At 40.3% G+C, this 19,427-nt stretch overlaps 1 protein-coding gene across 4 annotated transcripts in view; it reads left to right on the top strand.

Annotated features, from left to right (window-relative positions):
• Positions 1-19,427, top strand: part of LOC133576485 (SAM and SH3 domain-containing protein 1-like) — a 487,427-nt gene that overhangs the window by 316,338 nt on the left and 151,662 nt on the right. Inside the window, exon 1 of one of the 4 annotated variants that reach the window (XM_061929759.2) lies at positions 8,103-8,250. The exons of the other annotated variants lie outside the window; for them this stretch is intronic. The gene's annotated coding sequence lies outside the window, so the exon portion shown is untranslated. Of the gene's footprint in view, positions 1-8,102; positions 8,251-19,427 lie in introns of those variants that run through there. 4 annotated transcript variants of the gene reach the window in all.

The raw sequence follows: 19,427 nt of genomic DNA, 5'->3' as shown, positions 1-19,427 counted from the left end.
ATGTCTCGTGCACGCCGCTCGACATCAGTGCTTGTGAAACGTTTTGCAAAAAGTCCAACTGTTTTTGCAACCTCTGCTTACCAGCACGGTGTAGCCTGGAACGTGGGATTTGTACGTGTAGGTCATTTGCTTGTAACCTATGAGGCGCCTCAACCATCATGTTAGTTAGTTTAGTTAGTTTGTTATTTGTTCGGTCAGTGGTCAACAAAATAAACAAACAGTTTTACATAAACAAACAGTTGTACAAACCCCGTTTCCATATGAGTTGGGAAATTGTGTTAGATGCAGAGGTGTGGACTCGAGTCACATGACTTGGACTCGAGTCAGACTCGAGTCATGAATTTGATGACTTTAGACTCGACTTGACAAAATGTAAAAAGACTTGCAACTCGACTTAGACTTTAACATCAATGACTTGTGACTTCACTTGGACTTGAGCCTTTTGAATTGACATGACTTGACATGACTTGCTACTTTCCCCAAAACCCAAAGATGAAAAAGTTATTCGGGAGCGCTCCGTATTTTTCATTGTGTACTTGTCTGTCAGCGTTGCGTGTGTCAGCTGGTGTGGTCTCAGTACAACAGCCAATCAAATTAGATCTACTTTGTTTTCATCACACAGCATTCATCCAATCAAATTGCAGGACAACCAACGAAGAAGACATGTCCAAACCACACGCCAGTGAACAAAAAATGATACCTAAAATAATTTCGTTTGGGTATAAAAATTACGAGGTGGTCAACACAAAACGGTTTGCAGTATGCAACACATGCGGTTCCAAAATTACTGATGGAGAGGCAACAACTTCCAACTTCGTCCGGCATTTGAAGTTGCACAAAGAACGGTAAGTTTTGAATGTAAGATAACGTTTATTGGCTAAGTAACGTGACTTTTATTTGCTGTGTAGTTAAATCAGTGAGGCTGTAAACTCACTGCTAACGTTATAACGTTATTGCAAACACGGGAATCTGTTGCAGTTCACTACCTTATTCATACTTTTTGTTCAGTGATTTTTTTAAGCAGGGTTACGTTAGTCAATATATCACACGTAACGTTAGACGGCGGTCAGCAGCACCGCGTATTTTAGCCACCTAAAAAAAAGACAAAAATAGTAAAATAAAGGTCAGTTAAAATGTATACTATATTATGAATATGTGTACCGTTTTAGCTAGCTTTCTGACATACTGTTGGTTGTTTACCTCAGTGGTCCCCAACCACCGGGCCGCGGCCCGGTACTGGTCCGTGGATCGATTGGTATCGGGCCGCACAAGAAATAATTTTTTCTTTTTTTCTTTTTTTAATTAAATCAACATAAAAAACACAAGATACACTTACAAGTAGTGCACCAACCCAAAACAACTCTCTCCCCCCTTTTGTTCTGGGCATTGAACATGAAGACTCTTCCTTCACTGTTCCGAGTGGCCATGAGAGTCTTGGCAGTGCCTGCCTCCAGTGCTCCAGTGGAGCGAGTTTTCAGCCATGGTGGCATCATACTACGCCCCCATCGTGCACAAATGACTGACAGACTCTTGGCTAATTTGGTCTTTTGCAAATGCAATGCAGCATAGGGCCCTGACATATAAAAAGTACAACTTTTTTGTTATGTTCACGTATATGTCATGTTTTTTCAATGTTAACACTTTTGTACAAATAAGTACATTTGCACTTTATTTTTCAATGTGTTTGTTCTGTAAAGGAATGAGTTAATGTTTAAAATGACTGGTTAATAGTGCTATTATAAAGTGCAATGTCAGCACAATTTTCTTTCCTGCAATTTAAAATGCACTTGTTTTAATAAATAAATACAGCGTTTGAAAAGCATACACAATCTGTGTTAATATATTAGTCTGTGGTTAAAAGGACTTGAAAGGACTCGAAACTCAAAATGCAGGACTTAAGACTTGACTTGAGACTTTCCAGTCTTGACTTTGGACTTGACTCGGGGCTTGCCTGTCTTGACTCGGGACTTGACTCGGACTTGAGGGCAAAGACTTGAGACTTACTTGTGACTTGCAAAACAATGACTTGGTCCCACCTCTGGTTAGATGTAAATATAAACGGAATACAATGATTTGCAAATCCTTTTCAACCCATATTCAATTGAATGCACTACAAAGACAAGATATTTGATGTTTAAACTCCTAAACTTTTTTTTTTTTTTTGCAAATAATAATTAACTTAGAATTTCATGGCTGCAACACGTGCCAAAGTAGTTGGGAAAGGGCATGTTCACCACTGTGTTACATGGCCTTTCCTTTTAACAACACTCAGTAAACGTTTGGAAACTGAGGAGACACATTTTTTAATCTTCTCAGGTGGAATTCTTTCCTATTCTTGCTTGATGTACAGCTTAAGTTGTTCAACAGTCCGGGGGTCTCCGTTGTGGTATTTTAGGCTTCATAATGCGCCACACATTTTCAATGGGAGACAGGTCTGGACTACAGGCAGGCCAGTCTAGTACCCGCACTCTTTTACTATGAAGCAACGTTGATGTAACACGTGGCTTGGCATTGTCTTGCTGAAATAAGCAGGGGCGTCCATGGTAACGTTGCTTGGATGGCAACATATGTTGCTCCAAAACCTGTATGTGCCTTTCAGCATTAATGGCGCCTTCACAGATGTGTAAGTTACCCATGTCTTGGGCACTAATACACCCCCATACCATCACAGATGCTGGCTTTTCAACTTTGCGCCTATAACAATCCGGATGGTTCTTTTCCTCTTTGGTCCGGAGGACACGACGTCCAGTTTCCAAAAACAAATTGAAATGTGGACTCGTCAGACCACAGAAGACTTTTCCACTTTGAATCAGTCCATCTTAGATGAGCTCAAGCCCAGCGAAGCCGACGGCGTTTCTGGGTGTTGTTGATAAACTTTTTTCGCCTTGCATAGGAGAGTTTTAACTTGCACTTACAGATGTAGCGACCAACTGCAGTTACTGACAGTGGGTTTCTGAAGTGTTCCTGAGCCCATGTGGTGATATCCTTTACACACTGATGTCGCTTGTTGATGCAGTTCCGTCTGAGGGATCGGAGGTCACGGGCATTGCCGGTTACATGCAGTGATTTATGCAGATTTTCTGAACCTTTTGATGATATTACGGATCTTAGATGGTGAAAGCTTTAAATTCCTTGCAACAGCTGGTTGAGAAATGTTGTTCTTAAACTGTTCGACAATTTGCTCACGCATTTGTTCACAAAGTGGTGACCCTCACCCCATCCTTGTTTGTGAATGACTGAGCATTTCATGGAAGCTGCTTTTATACCCAATCATGGCACCCACCCGTTCCCAATTAACCTGTTCACCTGTGGGATGTTCCAAATAAGTGTTTGATGAGCTTTTTTGAAACATGTTGCAGGCGTCAAATTCCAAATGAGCTAATGTTTGCAAAAAATAACAAAGTTTACCAGTTCGAACGTTAAGTATCTTGTCTTTGCAGTCTATTCAATTGAATATAGGTTGAAAAGGATTTGCAAATCATTGTATTCTGTTTTTATTTACCATTTACACATTGTGCCAACTTCACTGGTTTTGGTTTTTGTACATGAAGACTTACTCACTGTGGATTGCACTCTCCATTTTGCTTATGCAACAGACGCAATCCTCTGCGCAGTCGCTTAGTACAGTGTTTTTCAACCACTGTGCCGCGGCACACTAGTGTGCCGTGAGATATTGTCTGGTGTGCCGTGGAAAATTATGCAACTTCACCTAATTGGTCCAAAAAATCCATCCATCCATCCATTTTTTACCGCTTGTCCCTTTTTGGAGTATATCAGCTGCATTCGGGCGGAAGGCAGGGTACACCCTGGACAAGTCGCCATCTCATCGCAGGGCCAAATATTCTTTGCAAATCAATAATTATAATAACGTGCCGTTGTCTAGTGCAGTGTTTTTCAACCTTTTTTGGCATGTAAAAGGTATCCATCCATCCATTTTCTACAGCTTGTCCCTTTTGGGGTATATAACGCTTTAACCAAAAATGAACAAAAGGCAAGTCCCGCTAGGAAAAGGCACTGAAGCATGGCTATGCAAAACAAAAGTAAAACTGAACTGGCTACAAAGTAAACAAAAACAGAATGCTGGACGACAGCAAAGACTTACTGTGGAGCAAAGACGGCATCCACAAAGTACATCCGAACATGACACGACAATCAACAATGTCCCCACAAAGAAGGATAAAAACAACTGAAATATTCTTGATTGCTAAAACAAAGCAGGCGCGGGGAATAGCGGTCAAGGAAGACATGAAACTGCTACAGGAAAATACCAAAAAAAGAGAAAAATCCACCAAAATAGGAGCGCAAGACAAGAACTAAAACACTACACACAGGAAAATGGCAAAAAAGTCCAAATAAGTCAGGGTGTGATGTGACAGGTGGTGACAGTACACCTACTTTGAGACAAGAGCTATATTGATGCATGCTTGGTTATGGTTTAAAGTCATATCCAACAATTGCGACAACGACTTTTTATTGTCAATATCAGCTGCTGAGTTTCAGTTTTTAAGTATTTCTGCTGGTGGTGTGCCTGCGCATTTTTTCAATGGAAAAAATGTGCCTCGGCTCAAAAAAGGTTGAAAAACACTGGCTTTAGTAGGTCAGCTTTGCAAGAGTTTTAAACCTTTAGTAGACCAGGCCTCTAGTTTAGTAAAAATATGTTACTTGCAAAGTTAAATATTGTTGAGGTGGTACCTCGGTACTAAGTACCCCGCAGTAGACAATGAAATGAAGCCAGATGCTTCTTGACAGGATTCCTTGGTCATGTTCTTGACTTGTTTCCGGTTTCATGTCATCATCGCTATTGAACTCTGGGATCTGTGGATGTAGGACAATGAGGTCCTCTGGTTCCCCCCCCCCTGTTTCTTGTTTTATGTCTCTTGTTGTTCCATTCCTCCGTTCTCTCCCATGACCTCAGGGATTCCTCTGGAAACCAAACGTTCCAGAATACCACCATTCCCCCTCACTCGAAATTAAATTGAGGCAAACCTCATTGATGAGTGACTCATTCACATAATTGTTACTTTTAGACGTATCGGGTTCCTCCGTGTCTGACTCTTCATCTTGCTTGTGGTGTCTGGGACACTTCGGTGCCGGAGTTTGGGACAAAGAGAAGGAAGGATGATTGACGTCGGTGAAAGAGTGAATGGAAGAAAAAACTCTGCAAGGGTTATGACTTGTTACTGTTGCAGCATCACCAACTAAGGTCTTTGCGGTTCAATTTCCACGAATGCATGTCGTAGCAGGTCAAGCACATTTCTTAAGAGGACAACATAAAGGGAGTACGGTGGAACCTTTAAAACGTGTCCGTTTGAAATTCAACACTTTACAGGAAAATTCTCCTCTGTGTCACACTGAAACCCAGTGACGAACGATTGGAAGGAAAATATGACTCTGAAAACCCCAAAAAACAATCCGGTACAATAAAAAATATTTCTCTAAAGTCACATTAAAACCGAGTGCTCCGTAGGGAATCATGTGCCTCAAAAGATTGAAAAAAATCAAGTCTAGAAAAATTTGGAGAGGAAATAATTATTTTAATGTGGTACAGAAATGTTTGTTGAGTTCAGTTGAGTTTGAGTTTATTTGGAACATGCATGCATACAACATGATACATCACAATTTCCAGTTTCTCTATTCAACATGTTCGAAAAGGAGTAGGAAGAAGCAGAGCTTATTTAACCCTACCCCTTTTCCTTTACATTGCAGTTGCTAAAACTTGTGTTCACTTCCTGTTTTCAATATATTCACAATATACTCTAAATAATAACAATAAAAAAAAAAATAAAATAATTATTGAAGTGAGTTATATTTCATATGGTGAGATAAGTAAAATTATCTAGAAAATGGATGAAATAAACTCAGAATGTTTATCGTTCTTCTTTGTACTTTGTAAACATTTTAATTTTGAAGAGTTTCTTGAAGTGGATCATATTAGTACATCGTTTGATTTCTTTGCTTAATCCATTCCATAATTTAATTCCACATACTGATATAATAAAGGTATTAGGGGTTGTACGTGTGTACAAATGTTTTAAATACAATTTTTCTCTAAGATTATATTTCTCCTCTTTTGTTGAGAAGAATTGTTGTATATTCTTGGGTAGCAGATTGTAGTTTGCTTTGTGTATAATTTTAGCTGTTTGCAAATTCACTATGTCATGGAATTTCAGTATTTTTGATTCAATGAATTAAGGGTTTGTATGTTCTCTATATCCAACATTATGTATTATTCTTACTGATCTTTTTTGTAACACAGTTAGTGAATGAAGTGCACATTTGCAGTTATTTCCCCATATTTCTTCACAGTAACTCAGATATGGTAACACTTGCGAGCAGTAGAGAATATGAAGTAATTTTTAGTCTAGAACATGTTTTGCTTTATTCATTATTGACGTGTTTCTTGCTACTTTATGTTGTATATTTTTTACATGAGATTTCCAATTCATTTTATTGTTGTGGAAAAAATAGTTACCGTATTTTCCGCACTATAAGGCGCACCGGATTATTAGCCGCACCTTCAATGAATGGCATATTTCATAACTTTGTCCACCAATAAGCCGCCCCGGACTATAAGCCGCGCCTACGCTGCGCTAAAGGGAATGTCAAAAAAACAGTCAGATAGGTCAGTCAAACTTTAATAATATATTAAAAACCAGCGTTCTAGCAACTCTGTTCACTCCCAAAATGTACGCAAATGTGCAATCACAAACATAGTAAAATTCAAAATAGTGCAGAGCAATAGCAACATAATGTTGCTCGAACGTTAATGTCACAACACACAAAATAAACATAGCGCTCACTTTCTGAAGTTATTCTTCATTCGTAAATCCTTCGTCTTCGGTGTCCGAAGTGAAAAGTTGGGCAAATTTACGATCCACTGGCAGATGTTGGCGTCGTCTGGCGCTGCCTCCTCGTCTTAGTGAAGGTGTGTTCGCCTTCTGTCATCCATTGTTCCCACGCAGTTAGCAGTCTAGCTTCGAATGCCCTGTTGACACCAATATCTAGCGGCTGGAGGTCTTTTGTCAATCCACCCGGAATGACGGCGAGTATTGAATTAAGCGCGTAAGCGTGTCTCTCAATGTGCTGTTATGAGCTAGCAAATATAACAACTACACTACCCAGCATGCAACGATAGTTACGAGCATGCGCGGTAGCCCTGAGAAGCGTTGTTGTATGCTGGGAGTTAGAATGTGGTTATGAGCACGCTGTGAGAAAACGTTGAGAACTCAGTTAACACGCCTCGTCTGCATTATTTATAATTAGACAGACAACACACTTAATAGGAGCCATTTTGGGGTCTTTACATAAACACACAAATGGAAATGAAACGTCACATATCCCAGCATGCACCGCGCGCTTCTTCTACGGGGAAAAAAGATGGCGGCTGTTTACCGTAGTTGTGAGACCTAAACTTTATGAAAATGAATCTTAATATTTATCCATATATAAAGCGCACCGGGTTATAAGGCGCACTGTCAGCTTTTGAGAAAATGTGTGGTTTTTAGGTGCGCCTTATAGTGCGGAAAATACGGACATGGCACCCACCTGTTCCCAATTAACCTGTCCACCTGTGGCATGTTCCAAATAAGTGTTTGATGAGCATTCCTCAACTGTCTCAGTCTTTTTTGCCACCTGTGCCAGCTTTTTTTGAAACATGTTGCAGGCATCAAATTCCAACTGAGCTAATAATATTGGCAAAAAATAACAAAGTTTTCCAGTTCGAACATTAAATATCTTGTCTTTGCAGTCTATTCAATTGAATATAAGTTGAAAAGGGTTTGCAAATCATTGTATTCTGTTTTTATTTACCATTGACACAACGTGCCAACTTCACTGGTTTTTGGGGTCGATAGGTAGATTTTGGTTTATTTTGGCTGTACTTTGGTTAACTTATTTTTACACTTGCAAGTCAATGAGCGTCAAAGATGGTACTTCAGCGGGACTAAACCAGAAATTCCATTTTAAAGCCAACTCGCCATAACATTTTTCATAGGAGGATGAACAGTGAAGTTCCTCCCACTCTACCCAAATAAATACTTTCATACAGTAGACACCCCCAAACCCCCCTCCCCCTCCCTCCTCGCTTCCACTCCCCGTCCCATGTGAGCGTCACCACTGATGATGACTGCAGCTCTCTGTCCTGCTGGCTGAGCTGCGTTGCCTTTCCAGCACGCATGCATTGTTCCGCCACTTGTTGCTGCCGGGGTCCGCACGGAACGTCGACCGGGAGCGACCGGGGTCTGCCTCTCGGTGAGTGTCTGAACTCTGCTCAACAAAAGGAAAAAGTTGTTTCTGTTGCTAGTTGTCACTGAGCTCATGTGTAACTTAACTACGTACATATGTGAAGAGGTGCTTTTTGCTGAGTCAGCTTTCTACTTAGTATGCTTTTCTTGTCTCGGGATTATACGTGACGCTTTTAGTTTTATATTAACTGTGGACCCCTCTTGCAGGATGACGCCATACACACACACACACACACACACATATACATATATGCATACATATAGACACACACAATCGTGCCTTGTTGCCCAGAGAGACTCCATTGTTTGCTTCACATCATTGTTTGTGTGTATGCGTGTGTCCAAAAAGTCTCTCACAATGAAGTCTGTCACCAGGAGAGGGGATTGTGTACCCCCCACTCATCACACACACACACACACACCCTCTCCCTCACATCTGGATCGGCCCACCAGCTGACTGGGAACAAGGGAGCGGATGGGATAAGGGGAGAGGGGGAGTTTGCTCAAGCTGCAGTTCCCTCAGTGGACTTTTTTTTGTGTGTGTGTCTTGCAAGAACAATGTCCATGTGGCTGTATGAGAGGAAACACACACACACACACACACACACACACACACACATTCTTGTATTTGTTACCTTCTAGAGACCTCCAAAATGCCTACCTCTTTAGGACCAGCCTTTCTCGATATATAAAGATCTGTATTTACAGCATTAATAATATATACACACTATGCAAATATGAAAAAGCTTGGTGTGAAAATTTGTCACAGTTTCACAAGAAAAACGTATAATGTTGGCAGTATTATAATAAAAGTCTTCATTTTACTCAACGCAAGGCAAAAGTTGACAAGAAAAACTGAACATGTGTGCGATATTGTGATAAAAGTTGGAATTTTACTCAATAGCAGTCGCAATTTTACAGAAAAAGCTTAAAATGTTGGCAATTTTATGAAAAGAGTCGTAATTTTACTCGACAAAAGTCACAATATTATAAAAAAAACTTTCAAATGTTATGTAAATGGGTTATACTTGTATAGCGCTTTTCTACCTTCAAGGTACTCAAAGCGCTTTGACACTATTTCCACATTAACCCATTCACACACACATTCACACACTGATGGCGGGAGCTGCTATGCAAGGCGCTAACCACGACCCATCAGGAGCAAGGGTGAAGTGTCTTGCTCAAGGACACAACGAACGTGACGAGGTTGGTAGAAGGTGGGGATCGAACCAGGAACCCACAGGTTGCTGGCACGGCCACTCTCCCAACCGCGCCACGCCGTCTCCCAAATGTTGGAAATATTGCAATAATAATCGGAATTTTACCATTTTTCTCAAAAAAATGTCACTGTTTTACAAGAACAAAAAAACGGGCAGCATTGTGATAAAAGTCTGAATTTTATATGACAAATGTCACCGTTTTGCATTAAAAAGTAATAATTTTACATGAAAAGGCAATTTTACGAGAAAATATTGCAATGTTACAGAAACAGAAAGAATATGAGAAATTGTTCCCAATTTTATAAGAAAAAACTCGACACATTGTGAGAAAAAGACTGCTTTTAGTACTTTTTTTATTTTTTGTAATTGGTTTTTAATCTTCATTATTTACTTCAAGTTATTACAGTATGTCTCTATATAGATATTTATTTTATTTTTTTAAATACATTTTGGCCATAGGGGGCGCATTTCAATTTCTTACTCACACGTGTTATTACATATGTTGGCCAGAGGGGGAGCACTTCAAATTTTTACACACATTTGTTATTTCATATGTTGACCAGAGGGGGAGCACTTTTAAAACCGACACACAGTCCATTTGAAAAATCCCTCCTTTTTGGGACCACCATAATTTTGATAGATTTCACCACCAAATGAGACGTTCTCTATTTTTTGTTTTTTTTGTAATGCGCTTAAGGCCGATGACAAACAAGTCACGGACCACAGATGAACCCTGTGCCAGACTTTGGGCAACCCAGCTGTAGAAGTTAACTGCTAATGGCCACTATAGTCTTAGTACTGGAGTGTATTTGTTCATCCTATGGTCACATATGGGACGCGGGTTGTCTTACGTCAGCACCGGAAGTCGTAAAATCATCTGTTCACATGGCGGGTTTTTTCGGGGATGAATAGGGAAGTCCTTCTTTAGCTGCCGTCTTGTTTTATCATATATTGCTGCCTTTGCACCTGTCAATGTTTACTTTTGTATGCACATTAAATCAACAAAAAAATCCTAACTTTGGAGCAATGTTCACGGACTCTAGTATTTGGCTCTCTATTAGATGTAATGGTTTTCCGTATTGTGACCATGATTTCGATCCTAACTTGTTCACCGGTCCTCATACGGAAGGTGCTTTTCCTTGTTGATGTCTCTAGAAAGGTAGAAATACAAAAACACACACACACAAGGTGTTTTCACACCTGCCTCATTCCGTTATGCAAATCATTGTTTACCCCCCAAGGTAAACTTTGTTTAGCCACAAACTGCAACGCCGCAGGGGACACAGAGTACAGTTAGAAATGAAGTCCCCCATCTAATGATCCCAACGTTGGAAAAAAAACTAAGCATGTGAAAAATATTTCTTTACGCGTAATACTTGTACATGTAAATCTGCACAGAAATGTTGTCTTACAATATTATGTTTAATCTGAGCTGTTCTCCAAGAGTGTCGCTTACCGTTTTCCATCTTTTTTAAATGATTTGCAAAGGAAAGATTAGTGGATAACAAACATGTTCTCTTGCAGCGTCCTCTGCAGTAGACGCTGGTTCTCAGGGGGATGTAGATACATTGAATATAAATGCATGCTTATTTAAAACGTATAAAATCTAGAGCTTTCAAAGGTATCGCGTTCATGCATGTGATTAATCACAGATAAATGATCGCATTAATCATGTATAAACGCAGATTAATCCCCAGTTAGTGATCAGGACAATGCATTAGTGAGGAGACTCTGACTGAAGTGCTTGGTGGCAAATTTCCCTACAAAATAAACCCTCACTGGAGTTTAGATCAGTAAAGTAAAATATATCATTAACATTCCTGCATAACATTTCCAAAATATAATTCACATCTTCAAATATTGCAATCTTTTTTAGGGTTGATTTAAATTGCGCATTCATGTGATTTACTGCAATTAATCACGATTCATCAAAAATTCCAAAGTGTGATGAATCTGATTAAGAAAATGAATCATTTGCCGTGAATATTAATTAACATTAATAAAAAACATTTTTTAGCATAACAACTAAAACAAAATTAAAATACTAGCGAAATAGAATGTCTTTTTTTAATATATTACCTGTGCTTAAATTGTTCACAGTAAGGTTGGGTGAGGACAAATATAGATATTTAGAAAATACATATTTTATGGATAATAGTTGACATTGTCAGTATGTTCAGCATTTCTAAAGCTTGAAATAGTTAATTAGAAGTATTTGTTTTCAACATTTTAAAAAGCGATGCACAATGGAGATATACAACACTTTCTTATGCAATAGTTTTAACATGGTTATGATTGGGGGTATGATAAGGTGTTTTTACAGAACTTATTAATTTAAAGAAAAAAATATTAAAACAAGCACACAAAAAAAACATCACTGTTTTTCTCCGACAATACGAGGAAATTGTCATGATCCCTTGCCCGGGTCATGTTTTATTTTAGTTTGACTCCCTTGGTTCTGTTTTCAGCACCCTTGGGTTTGTGTTTTTTAGTTGCCATGGGTGCTGATTATTTTCACATTCCACTGATTAGTGTTCAGGACGCTCACTTGTTCCCGGGCACTAATCAAAGAGCGATGTAGTCCTGCCTTTTGCCACACTCAGTCTGGCTGTCTTGTTTGCTTATGCAACAAATTACGTTGTTACGTTGATTCCTGCTTTCTATGTTAGCTTTCCTGTGCTAGTTTTTTGCCATAGCGCTCCGTGAAATCGGCACGCTTCTCTTGTGTTTGTATCCTGACTGATTTATGGCAAATAAATCACTTTCCTACCTGCACACTGCCTCCGGAGTTCCGTCTGCATCCTGGGAAAACGATCCCAAAAAAATGAAAAGTAATCAAAAGAGATATGTGTTACTTGGTTCGAGGTAAGGTGATTGCTTAATACTGTAATGGCAAATAAGTGACCCATGTTTCCCACTAATTACAGTCCATTTTTGTACAAAACTGAGAAGTGACTCCTTAAAGGACCAGTAGCATTCAGATGACTGAAATGTTACTAACAAGCTCTCTTTACGTATTTCTTGCTCATGAAAATGAATCCGGCAGTCATGTCCCATAATATCTGTTTGTTTTTGAGCAATGTGTAGATAACTAACTGTACTTGGAAGTAGGGATGTCCCGATCCGATATTTGGATCGGATCGGCCGCCGATATTTGCCAAAAAATGCACACCTTCAACACATCCACAGCTCTGTGTCCTAACCGTTAAGACGGCCATGTGAATTAAAAGTTACCGGTAAAAATGTCAATTGTCTCTGTGCGATATAGAAAATGACTATATCGTGATATCGAGTATACGTTCTCACGCAGTTGCTTTTAGGTGCGGGCATTACACTACAGGCTCTTCTCGCTCTTTCTTGTGTCTCCTTCTCAGACAGCAAGCGCAGCTTCTACACACGTCACATACTGTCACGTCATACGTCACATACGTATACGCCCTCGCGGCGCAGAGAGGTAGCAGCATGGCTAACGTTAGCTGTGATGCTAGCGCAGCCGTGCGAGTGGTAATCGTATGAAGGAAGGAATAATTAATTCCCCCAAAAAACAGCAGGGGGTCCATCGTCTGGCGGTGGTTTGGCTTCAAGTGGGAATATGTCGAACAGACAACCGTAATATGTCAAGTGTGGGGCGAAAGTGTTGCTATAAAAAGTAGCATTACTGCTAATATGTAGCAGCACGTCAACATCTCCGTTCGGTGCCACACGCCCACCCCATCAAAATGCCGAGGCAAACATTTCCAGATCAACACCGTATGAAAAAAATAGTGATTTTTTTAGTTGTGATTTCCCTCTCTGCATGAAAGTTTAAAAGTAGCATATATTAATGCAGTATGAAGAATAATGTTTTAATGTAGACACATAGAATCATCATACTGCTGTGATTATATGCATCAATTGTTCATTCAAGGCTAAGGCAAAATATCCACATATATATCGTGTATCGCGATATGGCCTTAAAATATCGCGATATTAAAAAAGTCCATATCGCCCAGCCCTTGTTCAATAATGCCATTTCTGTTCGTCATGTATAATTTTGTCTATTTTGTGTTTATCCTTAAATAAACAGGTCAGTTTCTTGTTACCAACCGTTGTGTATTATTCAAACTCCCCTAATTCAGCTGGCTAGTTGTTATCAAGAGTACTAAAACCCTTTTCAACATGAATCTGACAACTAAGTAGGCTAAAAAACTTTAAACTTTAATACATGCTCGGATAGGCCAGTATCGGCCAGTATCGGTATCGGATCGGAAGTGCAAAAACAACATCGGTATCGGATCGGAAGTGCAAAAACCTGGATCGGTACATCCCTACTTGGAAGGTCCCTTTCTGTTGAGAACTGAACATGTCGCCTCCTCTTTGTGTGACGTCATCTACAGAACTAGAGTCCATTTTCCTGCATGGACAGTGTGGACAAAGGCATGGGAAACTGTTATTTTGATCACTTAATTGCATGGTTTTGTTGCCCTGGTCCATGATTACTTCAAATCTGATCTGGTTACCTTTGGCCAAACATGGCTTATTTGCAAGACAGCTATGATTCCAGTTCTGAGTCTGAAATTTTGCATTTGAATTCTGGTGACAAAGAAGGTGAAGTACGCCATAATTAGACCCCCAATTGCGGACTTCAATTGTACTGTTTCCAGTCTGATTTCGCGACTGAAGAGGGGGAGGTCAATTAAGACCAGGCCCTGGCCACTGCAGGCGGCATAGCTTGTTTCATTCTCTTTTCAGCATTTATCTTTAGGAAAACATCAGTAGATAAGGACACAAAATAGAATACTAGCGGTTAACCTTATTTTTGAGCACAAGGTCTGCTCTTCTTTTTCCATTTTTCCACAAGTTCTGACTCAGTCTTTCTCCCCTCAAGGGTGCTCCTGATTTTCGGAATCACAGTTGGCGTGTTCGTCAAAGTCTAACTCGTTAAAATGATCGCTGCAAATTCCACTCCTGTTGCTATTTTGCAAGAGTCAGTTTGACTGCATTGGTCCATACTTTCCTCATATTTCCCTCATTTGGAAACGTATTCAGTCTGACCCCTTCTTTAGTTGTGTTGCTATAACCTGCAACAACGCATCTGGAAGACGTATTTGATCATTCCTTCAATTTCTGCATGAAAATAACATGATTCCAGATGAAGATACTACCAAAACATACACTATAAACAAAGGAAATAGCCTCCGGTCTTCTGTAGGTGACGTCAGCAGGCTGATACAGCTCTGCCTAAATTTCAGAGCTGAAAGTAGACGCTCCAAAATGTGCTGAAACTCAGTTTAAGTTCAGTTTATTCCTTCATATAGCACATTTAAAACAACACCGGTTGGCCAAAGCGCCGTACAGATTTAAGGAACAAACACAGTCTCACATTTACATTGTAACACAGCAGGATGCATACAATACGATAGTAAAATATACCTTAAAATAAGTGCAAAATATATCACCTAAAAATACTCAAATTTAATAAATAAATAAAAAATGTATAAAACAAGAAATAAAACGACCAAGATATCCTTCCTAATTGGATTTTAATGCCAGGGAGTAACAATATGTTTTAACCTAGATTTAAATTGGCTCAGAGACTGGGAGGGTCTAATGATGGAAGGCTGTTCCACAGTCTGGGCCTTGCCACTGAAAAGGCTCTAGACTTAGACTTAGACTTCCTTTTATTGTCATTCAAATTTGAACTTTACAGTACAGATAACAACGAAATTCCGTTGCATTAGCTCGTTGTAGTGCAGGATAAAAGAACAATAAGGTGCAGATATAAATCAATTGATTACAGATAAATATATTGCACTTTTGCATATGCATCTGCGTTTATGGATGTATGTTATATTGTTTTTATATTCCAGCGAGTTAATCCCTTTTTGGGAGGGAATTGAGGGGATAATTATGATGCGTTCAAGAGTCTTATGGCCTGAGGGAAGAAGCTGTTACAGAACCTGGAGGTTCTGCTACGGAGGCTGCAGAAATGATTTCTAGAGTCCAGGAGTGAAAACAGTCCGTGGTCCTTGGTGGAGGTGGGAGGAGTCTCTACAGATCTACTATCTCCTCTGGTTTTGAGTCTGGTTCTAAAGAAAACAGACCTAAAATCACTACTGTGTCTATTTTGGGGAGAATTTTACCTGTCGACATCATTTTTAAGTCCAGGACTATAAAATAAGTGCCAATGTTGTCAGCAATAGAGGGGCCCTTTAATCTTCATGTGTTCATGACAGTGTGAGATGTCAGCTAATAACTCTAACTCTGAACACCAGTATTTTAAATTGTCACTCATGAGTACTGACTGGATTTATCTACCTTCCTAAGAGCGCAGACGCCAGCTACTCTTGCAACGCTTCACTGGAGCTGCAAGTCCACTTCTGTGCTTGTGCATCCATACAGACTGGACACGGTGTGGTACAGTAACAGGTGTGTGTGTGTGTGTTTTGTGTTGACTTCATTAGCTGCAAAGTGAAAGGCGAGGCAGAATGGACTCTCTCCGCATCTGTTTGGCGAGTGAGGCGGTGGCAGTGATGAAACATTTCCCCACCGCGCCTCTCAGGAATTGTTTGGCGGTGCAGTTGTGCCATATGTGCAAGACGCTGTAACTGAGTGGTGTCCTGCTGTCAGTGCAGCTGCTCCGTCTAACTCCTGACTCCTGGCAGTAACAAGCCAACATCACTTTGATTTACGCTCAGGCAGTGCATTTGAGCTTGAGCAATGATTGTTGTTTGCACTGTGTGAAACAGTCTAGTCTTGGAATTGTCCTATATGATGCAAACTTCTGATTAGCGCCCATGTTTTTAGAGAATTAGATGATAGCGATCCTCAAATTTCACAGGATGGTCCAAAGATTTGTTCTGAACTCCTATTTCCGTGGCATAAGAAATCTGCATGGCTGACATCATGTTGTCTAAATCAGTCCGGACTAAATCAACAGCACCTCTGCTGGTCCCAAGCAAGTAGTGCACTCCATGTTGTCCTAGTTCCGGTGCCATTAATCATCAATCAATTCCTCATGATGAGCAACATTTGTTGTACTGGGATATTAAGTAAGGTAAGGTAAGGTCTATTCAGGTGTACTGGAAAGGAGGCTACACCGGATAGTTGAACCTCAGATTCAGGAGGAGCAGTGTGGTTTTCGTCCTGGTCATGGTACTGTGGACCAGCTCTATACTCTCGGCAGGTTCCTTGAGGGTGCATGGCAGATTTCCCAACCAGTCTACATGTGCTTTGTGGACTTGGAGGAGGCATTCGACCATGTTCCTCGGGAAGTCCTGTGGGGAGTGCTCAGAGAGTATGGGGTATCGGACTGTCTGATTGTGGCGGTCCGCTCCCTGTATAATCAGTGTCAGAGCTTGGTCTGCATTACTGGCAGTAAATCGGACTCGTTTCCAGTGACGGTTGGACTCCGCCAAGGCTGCCCTTTGTCACCGATTCTGTTTATAACTTTTATGGACAGAATTTCTAGGCGCAGTCAAGGCGTTGAGGGGATCCGGTTTGGTGGCTGCAGGATTAGGTCTCTGCTTTTTGCAGATGATGTGGTCCTGATGGCTTCATCCGGCCAGGATCTTCAGCTCTCACTGGATCGGTTCGCAGCCGAGTGTGAAGCGACTGGGATGAGAATCAGCACCTCCTAGTCCGAGTCCATGGTTCTCGCCCGGAAAAGGGTGGAGTGCCATCTCCAGGTTGGGGAAGAAATCTTGCCCCATGTGGAGGAGTTCAAGTACCTCAGTGAGTGGATCGTGAGATCGACAGGCGGATCGGTGCGGCGTCTTCAGTAATGCGGACGCTGTATCGAGCTCTCAATTTACCGGTCGATCTACGTTCCCACCCCCACCTATGGTCATGAGCTTTGGGTTATGACCAAAAGGACAAGATCACGGGTACAAGCCGAAATGAGTTTCCTCTGCCGAGTAGCGGGCCCTTAGAGATAGGGTGAGAAGCTCTGTCATCCTGGAGGAGCTCAAAGTAAAGCCACTGCTCCTCTACATCCATACCACGTGGGGTGAAGCGCTGACAAAAGCGTGGGGTGGAGGTGGGGGTATGTGCGCACATGTAGCCATGTGTGTGTGTGTTAAGTGTGTATAGGCCTTGGAGTCGTTGTGGAAGCGGTGTCAAAGGAACCGAGTTTATCTTTCCAGGCGTTGTTGACAGGAAGGAGTTTGTTTCGTCTTTGCTGCACCGTCCTCTAAGGGAATCTTGAAGCAACGACTTTGCCAAGTCGTTCCAATTACATCCTCATTTACTGTTAAATCATTTTAAAAGTTCACATAATGGACTGAAGTCGCAGTTTGTTAAACATCTTTGTTTTCCAGGAAGCACATACTTTTTTTGGCCAGTATCATTCCTCATAAACATGTTCCTTCTAAGCCCCAACATAATTTATACATTAGTATACTTAACTTCATATTTTTTTTGTATTACTTCTCAAGACTTGTTCCTGGTACATCATCGTTTATTTTTAGATAATAAAAAATGTATACCTTTTATATTTCGTAAACCATCTTTTCTAGAATTTTTTTCCCCAGGAATTGCATACTTTTTTTGTTATATTTAAAAAAAAAAATGTGTGTACTTTTTATTTCTTAAGCACTGCTTTTTGTCCAGTATTATTTTGTATAAACTGGCTCCAGCTACATCCTCATTTATTTTCAAATTATTAAAAAGTCCACATAATGGACATATTTCTTGAATATCTGTGCATATTTTTTTCATATTACTTCTCAAGACTTGTTCCTGGTACATCATCGTTTACTTTTAGATAATAAAAAATGTATACCTTTTATATTTTGTAAACCATCTTTTCTATCTTTTTTTTTTTGTCCAGGAATTGCATACTTTTTTTTGTTATATTTTTTAATAATAATTAGAATATATATTTTTGTGTGTACTTTTAATTTTTTAAGCACTGCTTTTTGTCCAGTATTATTTTGTATAAACTGGCTCCAGCTACATCCTCATTTATTTTCAAATTATTAAAAAGTCCACATAATGGACATAATTCATAGCTTGTAAATTATCTTAGCGCATACTTTTTTTGTCCAGTATTATTCTTTCTACCGCCTCCAATAATTTCAAAATGTCTAACAATGGACACAATATATGCATTTGTTTACCAAACATGTTTTCTTGAATCTTGTTTTTATCTACTGTATACTGTTTTGTCCAGCATTATTTCTCAAGACTTATTAATGCTACATAATCATTTGTTTTTGAAATAAGTGAAAAAAAGATATACATAATGGACAACAGCCTGCTCAGTGGCCTTGTGGTTAGAGTTTCCGCCCTGAGATCGGTAGGTCGTGAGTTCAAACCCCGGCCGAGTCATACCAAAGACTATAAAAATGGGACCCATTACCTCCCTGCTTGGCACTCAGCATCAAGGGTTGGAATTGGGGGTTAAATCACCAAAATTATTCCCGAGCGTGACCACCGCTGCTGCTCACTGTTCCCCTCACCTCCCAGGGGGTGGAACAAGGGGATGGGTCAAATGCAGAGGGTAATTTCACCACACCTAGTAAGTGTGTTAATGTTGAAATAACACAATTTAAAAAAGAACCAAAGTACTGCAGTACCAGGTAGTACATGGTATGTACTGTACGTGGACACGACCCTGCAAAATGGTCCCATTTCTGTTTATTGCCGCACATTCAAATGACATCAAAGCGGCTATTGCTAGTGTAAATGTTTATTGACGTGTAGCATCTGTGTCTTCATAAACAATGCTCAAGTACGCACATGTGCCTCGTTTAGTCCTCATAGAGAGAAGCAAAATGCCGCTTCCCTATGCAGTCGCATGTGTGTCTTTGTGCCGGCATCATATTGAAAAGACTGGATTACGGCCCTCAGTGGCGTGTGTGGCTCTCTTTTGTGCACAGACAAAACACTTCTGATGACTGCTGGCTCTGCTGCTTTCCGGCGTAGCACAGCCGTTGGCCAGCACAGCGGGCAAACAGGAATGGCTGCAGGCCGAAGCTGCACG

The sequence above is a fragment of the Nerophis lumbriciformis genome, linkage group LG34 (assembly GCF_033978685.3).
Source record: "Nerophis lumbriciformis linkage group LG34, RoL_Nlum_v2.1, whole genome shotgun sequence".
NCBI classification, from domain to species: Eukaryota; Metazoa; Chordata; class Actinopteri; order Syngnathiformes; family Syngnathidae; genus Nerophis; species Nerophis lumbriciformis.
Note: the sequence above shows the minus strand (reverse complement) of the source record. Positions and strands in the feature narration are given on the sequence as shown.